This window comes from Gobius niger, assembly GCF_951799975.1.
Source record: "Gobius niger genome assembly, chromosome: 4".
NCBI classification, from domain to species: domain Eukaryota; kingdom Metazoa; phylum Chordata; class Actinopteri; order Gobiiformes; family Gobiidae; genus Gobius; species Gobius niger.
The window spans coordinates 39,356,737-39,366,799 of NC_136855.1; the positions used below are offsets into that span (position 1 = coordinate 39,356,737).

Genomic DNA, 10,063 nt, shown 5'->3' on the forward strand with positions numbered 1-10,063 from the left:
TGAAGTATGACCATCTTCCCTTGAAAAGAGATTTATCTGGACACTGTTAAATTTACCCTCGACCCGTTACTCCCTACAGCCGGTGTTTTGGCGTACTCCCAGTTTAGATGCACATGTTTGAGGTTGTTTTTCATTTTTATTATGTGGATCAGTAATTAACGACTGAAATAAAAAAAATCTTCAATAGCATATAGGCTATAGCAGGAGTGGGGAACCTTTATAGAATCAATAATAGAAAGCTGCAGGCCCGGAGTTGAGGCAGATCCACGACGGTGAGGCGGATTCACCGGGATAGTGCGCCCTCTGCTGGTCGGAGCGGATCCACAACGGTATTATTCATGAATATTTTAGGTTTTACAATTATTTTAAGGGTTAGTTTAGGATAAGGCTAGGGTTAAGGCTAGGTTAGGGTCATTAGGATTAGGATAAAGTTAGGGTAATTAGGATTAGGGTTAGGATAAGATTAGGGTTAAGGCTAGGTTAGGGTCTTTAGGATTAGGATAAGACTGGGGTTAAGGCTAGGTTAGGGTCTTTAGGATTAGGATAAGACTGGGGTTAAGGCTAGGTTAGGGTCATTAGGATAAGGATAAGATTAGGGTTAAGGCTAGGTTAGGGTCATTAGGATTAGGATAAGATTAGGGTTAAGGCTAGGTTAGGGTCATTAGGATTAGGATAAGATTAGGGTTAAGGCTAGGTTAGGGTCATTAGGATTAGGATAAGATTAGGGTTAAGGTTAGGTTAGGGTCATTAGGATTAGGATAAGATTAGGGTTAAGGCTAGGTTAGGGTCATTAGGATTAGGATAAGATTAGGGTTAAGGCTAGGTTAGGGTCTTTAGGATTAGGGTTAGGATAAGATTAGGGTTAAGGCTAGGTTAGGGTCTTTAGGATTAGGATTAGGATAAGATTAGGGTTAAGGTTAGGTTAGGGTCTTTAGGATTAGGATTAGGATAAGATTAGGGTTAAGGCTAGGTTAGGGTCTTTAGGATTAGGGTTAGGATAAGATTAGGGTTAAGGTTAGGTTAGGGTCATTAGGATTAGGATAATATTAGGGTTAAGGCTAGGTTAGGGTCATTAGGATTAGGATAAGATTAGGGTAATTAGGGTTAGATTAGGTTTAAGGCTAGGTTAGGGTCATTAGGATTAGGGTTAGGATAAAACTAGGGTTAAGGCTAGGTTAGGGTCATTAGGATTAGGGTTAGATTAGGTTTAAGGTTAGGTTAGGATCATTTGGGACGAAAATTACAAGCAATTCCTATGCTGTTAGAAGTTATGTTATCTCGCTACGCTTTCGAAATTTGTTTTGTTTTCATGAAAAAAACGAAATAACTCGTTTTAAATTCTTGCCAGGAAGGAGACTGGTGTTGGTTCTGCGGCTTCCGTTTTTACTGTAAATAATTCTACCTCTGAGGTTTTGCCACTGTTAAAACGCTAGCATATGTTTTGTTATTCCCCTGTGTAAACTTAAAAACCCAAAAGAGCATTTTACTAGATTTTTTTTTACTATTTATAAAGTATTCTTGGTACGTAAACTTTGTAACAGATAAAATAAAGAATGTTTGCACGAGGAGAATATTAGTCCTGTATTTCATTTTGCCTTTTTCAACATCAACACAACATCAACCTTCCTAAAAGCTGATCGGTCTAGATCCGTCTTATCCAGCAGAGGGCGCTCTATCACGGTGGATTCGCTTCACGGTAGATTTGTAGCTTTCCTCAACTCTGTAGAACATGTCATGGTCATGTGATTTTACACATCGCGCAGCAGCGACTGACTTGATCAACATGTGCTTCATCAAATCAATCAATCAAAGGTTGAAACGGGACAAAGAATCTTTCAATAGACGGCGACAAGATAAAATCCTGCTTAGAGAAGACTTTAGGCCACTGATGGACAGTCCACTGGCAAGAAGGTTAACGCTGGACATAAAAACTTCTAAAAACATTCCTTTTCTAAAAACATTTCTTATCTTATTTACCAGGAGCACCTAGAGGAAACCTACATAGACACAGGGAAAACATGCAAACTCCACACAGAAAGGCAAGAATCAAACCCTAGATCTTCATTAGCTCCATTAGCTTTGAGACACAATATAAAGCATTTACATCCTGTGTAACCGTGTTGCCAGTGTCTCTGTGGGCATCAGTAACTTTGAGTCCTCTATGTGATCTTCTTATGTATTTAATCGTGTGAAACCGTGCTGATCCTTCATAAGAACATGGGAGTAGGAGACCTGACTGATAACAAACCAACACTCCACTTTGTTGTAAATTAGGCACATTATTTCTTGTTCTGCTTCTCCAAACTGGGAATACGCGCACAATACGGCGGGTTCACAGGTAAACGAATCAAAATGGACGCCTGGTTACGCATTCTCATCTATTCATCATCTCCTGCCAGCACGAACTAGACTGAAATACGTTTTTGTATCGAGCTACAAGGCCACAAGTTCAGCATTTTGCCAATTTCTCGAGAGATTTCCCGCCGCTGTAGGGAGTAAGCTGGTCTCATCCCTCAACACAGTCACAGTAAATAAAACAGTAAAAACATCGCGATCCCTCAAAGTTACTTCAATGGCGGCTCGCGTTGGCGTCGCGGGTGGAGGAAAGGGCTCGCGGTCTGGGCGATGGCACAGTGGGGTTTCCCGGAGAGCATTTCATGGCCATTTTATCCTGATATCCAGCTCACTGCACCGTGTAATACTTCGCTCAAGGTGCTGCTGCGTTGGCTCACGGTGGGTTCAGAAAGCATCCAGACCCCTCATGTAACGCTCTCTCTGGTGGACTATGAGCATATTTAGCTCACGCAGGTAAAGTCAAGTCAAAATCAGATCATTGGGAATGTTTTTCCACAGCAGAGAAGTGAAAAACAAGCACTTGGAGCTAGCGGTTTGCATTAGCATGAAGCTAACGTTAGGTTTCTGGTTGGCATTCCTTGGTATATGCACAAATTTGGGCACTTTGTTCCTTTCCGTATCTTCATTTGGGAGACGATACATCCACATTTCAGCATTTAATAAAGTGGTTATGGAGTTATAGGAGGAGGAGTTCTTTTCGTGGTATTAGGTGATGCAATATCTGTATCGCAAGAAGCCACAATATATCAAAACATCGCTAAAGTTTTCATCTGAGGCAATTCATTGAACTTATAAATGTGCAGAAGTTCAGTTTTAGTTAAACATTTACTATTTTAGTCTTGTTTTGGTCCTAATGCAGTGAAAAAACTAGTTACTTACGACTTGTGTTTCATTAGAATGGGACACATCGCGCTGAAATGGTTTACTGAATTATCGCGATATCGTTACAGCGATGTTGCAAAGTCGTATCGCGAGTTACTTCAATATTGCTCAGCCCCAGTGCACAGTATCTGGGATCAGGGGTGATTTCTTTGAATTCCCGATCCGTGTTTGACAAGCATTTGCGCTGCTGAAGGGCTGCAAGATCTGAATTTCCTAGATGTTGTTAATCCTTAAATCATGATCAAACCCGTTCCGAACAGATCTGCACTCAAAGCACGTTTACTACGGTTAGGGCTGGGCACCGTTAAAGCATTCTTTTTTATACCGATACCTGACGGATCGGACTGTCGTGGTGAAGAGGGAGCTGAGGGCAAAGCTCTCCATTTACCGATCGATCTACGTTCCCGCCCTCACCTATGGTCATGAGATCTGGGTAATGACCGAAAGGAATGAGTTTCCTTCGCAGGGTGGCTGGGCGCAACCTTCGAGATCGGCTGAGGAGCTCGGGTCTGCTCCTCCACGTCGAAAGGAGCAGAGAGCGAGGCCTCGTGGAAGACCCAGGACACGCTGGTGGGACCATGTCTCCGAGCTGGCCTGGTGTGGAGGAGGTGTCAGAACAGCTGGAGGTGGTGTGCGACTGTGCGTGGATCGGGAAGTCTGGGCATCTCTGCTCAGACCCGGATAAAGCGGCACAAAATGGATGGATGGACCTGAACGATACTTTTTTCGATACCTGCACGTAATTATTTGTCATTTGTAAAGCACTTTGGGCCTTATAAGTTCAGTCCATTTAACATTATTATCTGTTTGATGGTTCTATATGCTAAAAATTGTATTTTTTTTATTATGTCTTTTGCATTTGTATCATTTACAGGTGAAACAACCAAGAAACTTCCTTTAACGACAAAGGGGCAGAAAAAGCTTTTCTTTCCCCTCCTAATTTTAACTTTTTTTCCACGTTTTTCCCATAATATTCAATTTGAAGCTGGCCTGGTGTCGCCTCGGGGTCAGAAGGAGGAGGTCAGAGGAGGTGTGCGTGGATCGGGAAGTCTGGGCATCTCTGCTCAGACCTGGAACAAAATGGATGGATGGACCTGAATGATACTTTTTTCGATACCTGCACTAAATTATTTGTCAGTTGTAAAGCGCTTTGGGCCTGATAAAGGTAGAAAAGAGCTTTATAAGTTCGCTCCATTTACCATTTTTACCATGTAGAACCATCAAACAGATAACGTTAATTTAATTCCTTTTCCTTCCATTTAATTTCTTTTGCATTTGTATCATTTACTGGTGAAACAACCAAGAAACTTCCTGTAACGACAAAAGGGCGGAAAAAGCTTTTCTTCCCCCCCTAATTTTAACACATTTTTCCACATAATATTCAACTTATTTTACATTTTTTTCACCCTAAATTTACCCAATTTTAACACATTTTCTTTCCAACTGGTCGTTCACTTGTTTTTCCTTTTACATTTTGATGAACAGCAGGATCAAAACTTGAATTAATATAAAGACTTTTCGATATCACGGTGCCCAGCCCTAGTTTACAGCGCAACTTTTGCCTTGATTTTTGCTTTTTCACCGCAGTAAATCCCTCCTTTTTGCCAGCGGAGGGCGCTCCAAACAAGAAACGAGATGCTAGGAGAGCTGTGCTTACTCAAACATCTTTTTATTTTTAATCATTGACCGTGAAATATCAACCCTGAAGCCCCCGAAACTCCCGTATGTCTGATTTAACAGCCGATAATTCATTGCTTTGCCTCATCAGTTAAATAACACAAACCTGCCGCACAATAAAGCAGAGATAATTCAAAGAGATCTGAACATTTTCTGAACGCACGGTCGTCTCGCGAGCACCGACTCAAAAGGCACAGAGACGGGAATATCTGTCATTCGAACAGCCTCCTTTCCCCTCGATCCCACTTCAACCCTCAGACACATGAAAAAGCTAAAATAACGCGGATAAAAAGGTCCCGTGAGTTTTTTGTTTTTTTTATATTCAAGTAATAACACAGTAAGTTAAACTCAGGGGAATGTGGGGGACAGTGTCGAGCTGGGGTCCGTACGGGTCGGATAATGATGAGAGCAGACTCTTTAGGTTCAGTGCGGATCTGCGCCGGTTCGTGCCGCGGCACCGAATTCAATGGAGGAAAAGGATGAGCCAAAGTACGGTGGCCTAAGAGGACGAAAAAAAAAAAAGGGGGGAAATATATTGCAAGACACAAAAACAAATGGCAACGAAGTAAAAAAAAAAAAGTAGTGTACAAAAAGTTAAATCGCAAAACTGATATAAAAAAAATTAAATTAATCACCAAAAAAAAGAAAAACACAAACAGAAATGGGAAAGTTATGGCAACATTTTGAACATTATCGTTACAAATTAAGGCGACAAAATGAGGTCGAGGACGCTGCAGGTGAATAAAGAAAACAATTCAATTAGGAAACATCAATTTGAAGCTTTTGCTGAACATTACTGATGTAAATATGAGGAAAAAATGTGCTGCAAGATGGCAAAATTTGTAGTTTTCATATATTAAAGAGGGGGTATTGTGCTTTTTTCAGCCACATAGCACCAGTCTATATCACACTACAATGATGAGCAAACCTTCTGTTGGTCTGTAAATGCAGTAAATTAGAATAACTGCCTTGTATAAAATGTCTCTCTCAAAATGGCTGTAGTGAATGTCTTGAAATAGGCCTCTGTCTCTTTAAGAACCTCTGAGCCTTTCCGACACGCCCCCTCCACACGCTGTCTGTGGCATCAGTGGGGAGGGGGTTCTGCTGAGGAGCAGTGGTTGGTTACTCGGCTGGTGACGAAAGCTCGGAGGCGTCTCCAGGAGGTGGGGGCGTTCCTAGGAGGACTCAGGCAAACCTATCCCTAAAATGGCCGCCATCAGAGTTTTTACAGATTACTCAAAAATACGTGAATGTGCCAAGGCAACACTTCAGGCATGTTTTTAATGAGGGAGTGACATAATAACATGATGTAAAGCTTGAAAAAGTCAATTTTGAATAATACCCCCCCTTTAAAATAAGACGTTTTATGCATAAAACATGGTTAAGCCTGCCTTAAAGGAGCTATACCTGATTTTACTTCTAGAAATGGAATGAAAATGATTTATCCTCCTTTAGTATATTGCAAATGCTTGTAGGGAAAACAGCGTACATCAAATAATAAACCATTTATATCAATTTAATGAACTTTCAGGCTATTTTTGTAGCATTTTTGTGAACGTGACCCTGAAAAGTTGTGAAATTTGCCGATAAACTTGTCCATGGAAAGAATTTGGATGCTACAAAGATGTTAGGAAAGTTATGAATGAGTTTGGAGCACAAGTAATATTTTAATTCAGTGGCTTCCCCTTCCATTGTTTGCAATAAAAAAAAAAACAAGTGCATTTTCTCCAGTTCAAGTCTAAAAGCTTCCAGATTACAGACCAGTGTAACACCTCATTTGAAAGCTAAGACCAATGGGCGAGGAACCTGGTCTTTATGGTGGGAGCTGACATTGCTGTAATACCGCCCCCTGGTGGCCAGAGGCGACGCCAAGAGACACTTGGGAGCATTGATCCTAATGGGACTTCAGACGTCCCAACAACGGTTTATAAGCCTGGCTCCAAAGAGTTTTTCTTTTTCTAAAAATCGCTTTGACCCATGTGACCCATGTGACCCATGTGACCACGCTGGGGTGGGTGAAATATTTATAACCTCGCTGGTTTTTGAAGCTTTTTTTTAAGCCAATGAAGCTCTGGAGCTCTGAGGAGGCTGCGCCCACCCCGTGAGCGCTGGGCTTCCCGACTTTTCTCTCTTTTTAGGAACAGGCTTCGTAGGAGGAGAAAGAGCAGCCGTTAAGGTTCACACAGGACTCGGGAACCTTTTCAATGAATGGGGCTGAATGGGACCCGCTCATCTTTACTATATCTATGGCTAAGACCTACAAAACTGATCTAAACGGACCTTTTGCCGCGTGTTGTTGCCGTTGTCGTCACAACCTTTTATAACATTTCTTTTCATCACTTTTCTATGATTCTTTGGTTGTTTTTTTGTTTCGTTTCTGTCACTTTGTCGCTCTTTTGTTGCGTTTTCTTGTCTCATTTTCATCACTGCTACAGACTCCAAACTTTCCAATCCCGGGGTTAGCGAGACTTTGAAGTTTTGTTCAGAGAGGTTTTTTTAATGTCTAATACAGCACCTGATTTATTGAGCTTTGAACCCAAAAAACCAAGGCTAAATTTGAATTTTAACAGATTTTTTCGACAGCTTATTAAGTGTATCAACAAAATAAAGCCATCAATTTAAATCAATTCTTTAGATTTGGTCAATTTTTATGCACAAAAAAATGATAGAAAACTTGCAATACAATTTTTTCTCATATTTACATCAGTAATGTTCAGTGAAAGTTTGAAATTGATATTTATCTATGTATTTTTTTTCTCTATTCACCTGCCACGTCTCGCCTTAAAGCAGTACTAAGTAACTTGTTTACCTTTAATAAATCCTTTCCGTCGTCCCTCTGGGGGTAATACAAGTGTTAATGGGATGATGGGGGGGTCTTTCATCTCCCCCTGGGTCGCTCCGGTCCCTGCCACCGGGTCGGAGTCCCCAATACACACTAATGGAATCACGAAGAAGAAGCTAACAGGCTAACTGTGGGCTAGCGCCACTTTAAACAGTATTTACAGCCGAGTTTGGATGAACAATATCCCTCTGTCCCTTTGTCTTTTCTGTCAGCGTAGTATTTACTCTCACGGACAATTAATGAGTAAAAACTCGCAACTTGCTACGACACCTGCAGTTGCGCTTATGGCCTCTAGGGGCAAGAGTTACTTAGTACTGCTTTAACCTCTTAACTCCCGCCTGAACCGAGAGGATCTTTTTCCTCACGTCATCAGATTTTTTTCCCAGCATTTTTTTGTTGGGTATTCAACTCATTTTTCCTCACATTTTTGTCATATTTTCGTCAATTTTTTTGTCACATTTTTATAAAATTTTTGTCACATTTTTGTCACATTTTATCAAATTTTTGTCACATTTTCGTCAATTTTTTGTCATTTTTTGTCAAATTTTTGTCAAATTTTTGTCATATTTTTATCAAGTTTTTTGTCACATTTTTGTCAAATTTTTGTCATTTTTTATCAATTTTTTGTCAAATTTTTGATCAAATTTTTGTCAAATTTTTATCAAATTTTTGTCAAATTTTTGTCAAATTTTTGTCATTTTTTGTCACATTTTTGTCACATTATTGTCAATTTCTTGTGACATTTTTTGTGACTTTTTTGCCACTTTTTCATCAATTTTTCCTCACTTTTTTGTCACATTTCCATCATTGTTTTCGTCAGTTTTGTCGCTATTTTCACACCTTTTTTCCAGAAGCTTTTGGACTGGGGTAAAGCCAAACTGGAGAAAATGTGCTTGGTTCAGGTGGGAGTTAAGGGGTTAACGAAACAAAAAAAGAATTGAAAGAAATCCGGTTTAGAATGCACATCCAAAAAAAAAAAAAAAAACACATTTTGTTTTTCCCACTGACTCCTCCCTTCAGGGCCACCGTACTCGGATGAAGGCCTGCGACGCGAGGCGGCTACGCAAAGCAACGCACGTACAATGAGGGGAAGCTTCGACAAATGTAGTGCAGTTCTTCCTTTTTTTCCACATCAGCAAAAAAAAAAAAGCACACACGCAAAAAATAAATAAAAAAAATGGCTATTTGGAATGAAACACGTCATTGCATTAAAAAAAAAAACGATTCACATTGTAACAAATAAAAAAATAAACATCATTCACTGTGTTTCGGAGGCAAGGTGACTGTTCAAAATAAGGATTTCTTTTCCCCCCTCCCCGATACAAGGCAGTCCTCCGAAACGCAAAAACGACAATGGTACGGACATGCTAACGTCGCTAAAGAAGCAGAGACGCCCCCCTTTCCCCTTCCTTCCCCTTCCCTCCATTCGTCCAAGCTTTCTTTTGGCATCACAATATCTTCAACAATGGGAGAAAAAGAACGTCACAACTTGAGGCTTCTTGGTGCCAGAACTGCGGGATTCTGCTCCTGGAGTTTTGTCGAGGAAAAAGTCAGAAAAAAAGTTTCCGTTTTTGGGGTTAAGGCATTGAACAGTAGCAAGCTGTGAGTCGATCTCCCAACGCTTTTCTCGCTTTCGTCATCGTTTCATCATCGTTTCATCATCGTTCCCCCCCCCCCCAGTGTCGCAAAAAAAACATACCATCACGTGATTAATACAGCTACGATCATCGGGTCTCCTTCCGAAAAAGTCCACCTACCTTTCCGGTTCCTTCCATGCGGAGTATATAAATGCTCGTCCATACATTCACCGTGTATGTATTGAAATCGGATAAATAGCATAAATAGCGTGGAGAGTAGCCCCATGTCGATAGGTTGTTGCCTGTCACAAAGCTTTAAAAAGAAAAAGAAAGAAAGAAAAAGTAAAAAACGCTGGGAGTGCTTATAAGCCATGCCTTGTAGAGAACACAGTGCGAAAGATTTTGCTTTTTCGGAGTTCGACGACGGCGGCAACTCCCGAATGTGGCTCCGTTTTTGGTTTTTACATTCAGGAAACGCTCGTGGCTTTTGTGATTGAAGCAACACCCGGCAAAAAACAAAACAAAATGGCGGTTCATCCAAAAAAAAAGAAACGAAAAGTGTCCACAGGAACGAAAGACGACGGGATTGCGGTGTGTTTGCCCCGATAAAACGCTTCCCCCAAAATGAAATCTCGGTCGAGTGAAAACTGTAAAAGAACTTTAAAAAGAAGACGTGAGTGCTGCGTTTCTGGGGGCCCGTGTGAAGGGGCGCCGCAGTCTTCCTCGCAGC

At 40.9% G+C, this 10,063-nt stretch overlaps 1 long non-coding RNA gene across 1 annotated transcript; it reads left to right on the forward strand.

The window, feature by feature from the left end:
- The first annotated feature begins 199 nt into the window (after nt 1–199).
- Nucleotides 200–1,218, forward strand: LOC306962569. The gene is made up of 3 exons (XR_013792826.1): nt 200–371; nt 917–1,094; nt 1,201–1,218. It is a non-coding gene; the product is annotated as an uncharacterized lncRNA (long non-coding RNA).
- The last annotated feature ends 8,845 nt before the right edge of the window (nt 1,219–10,063 follow it).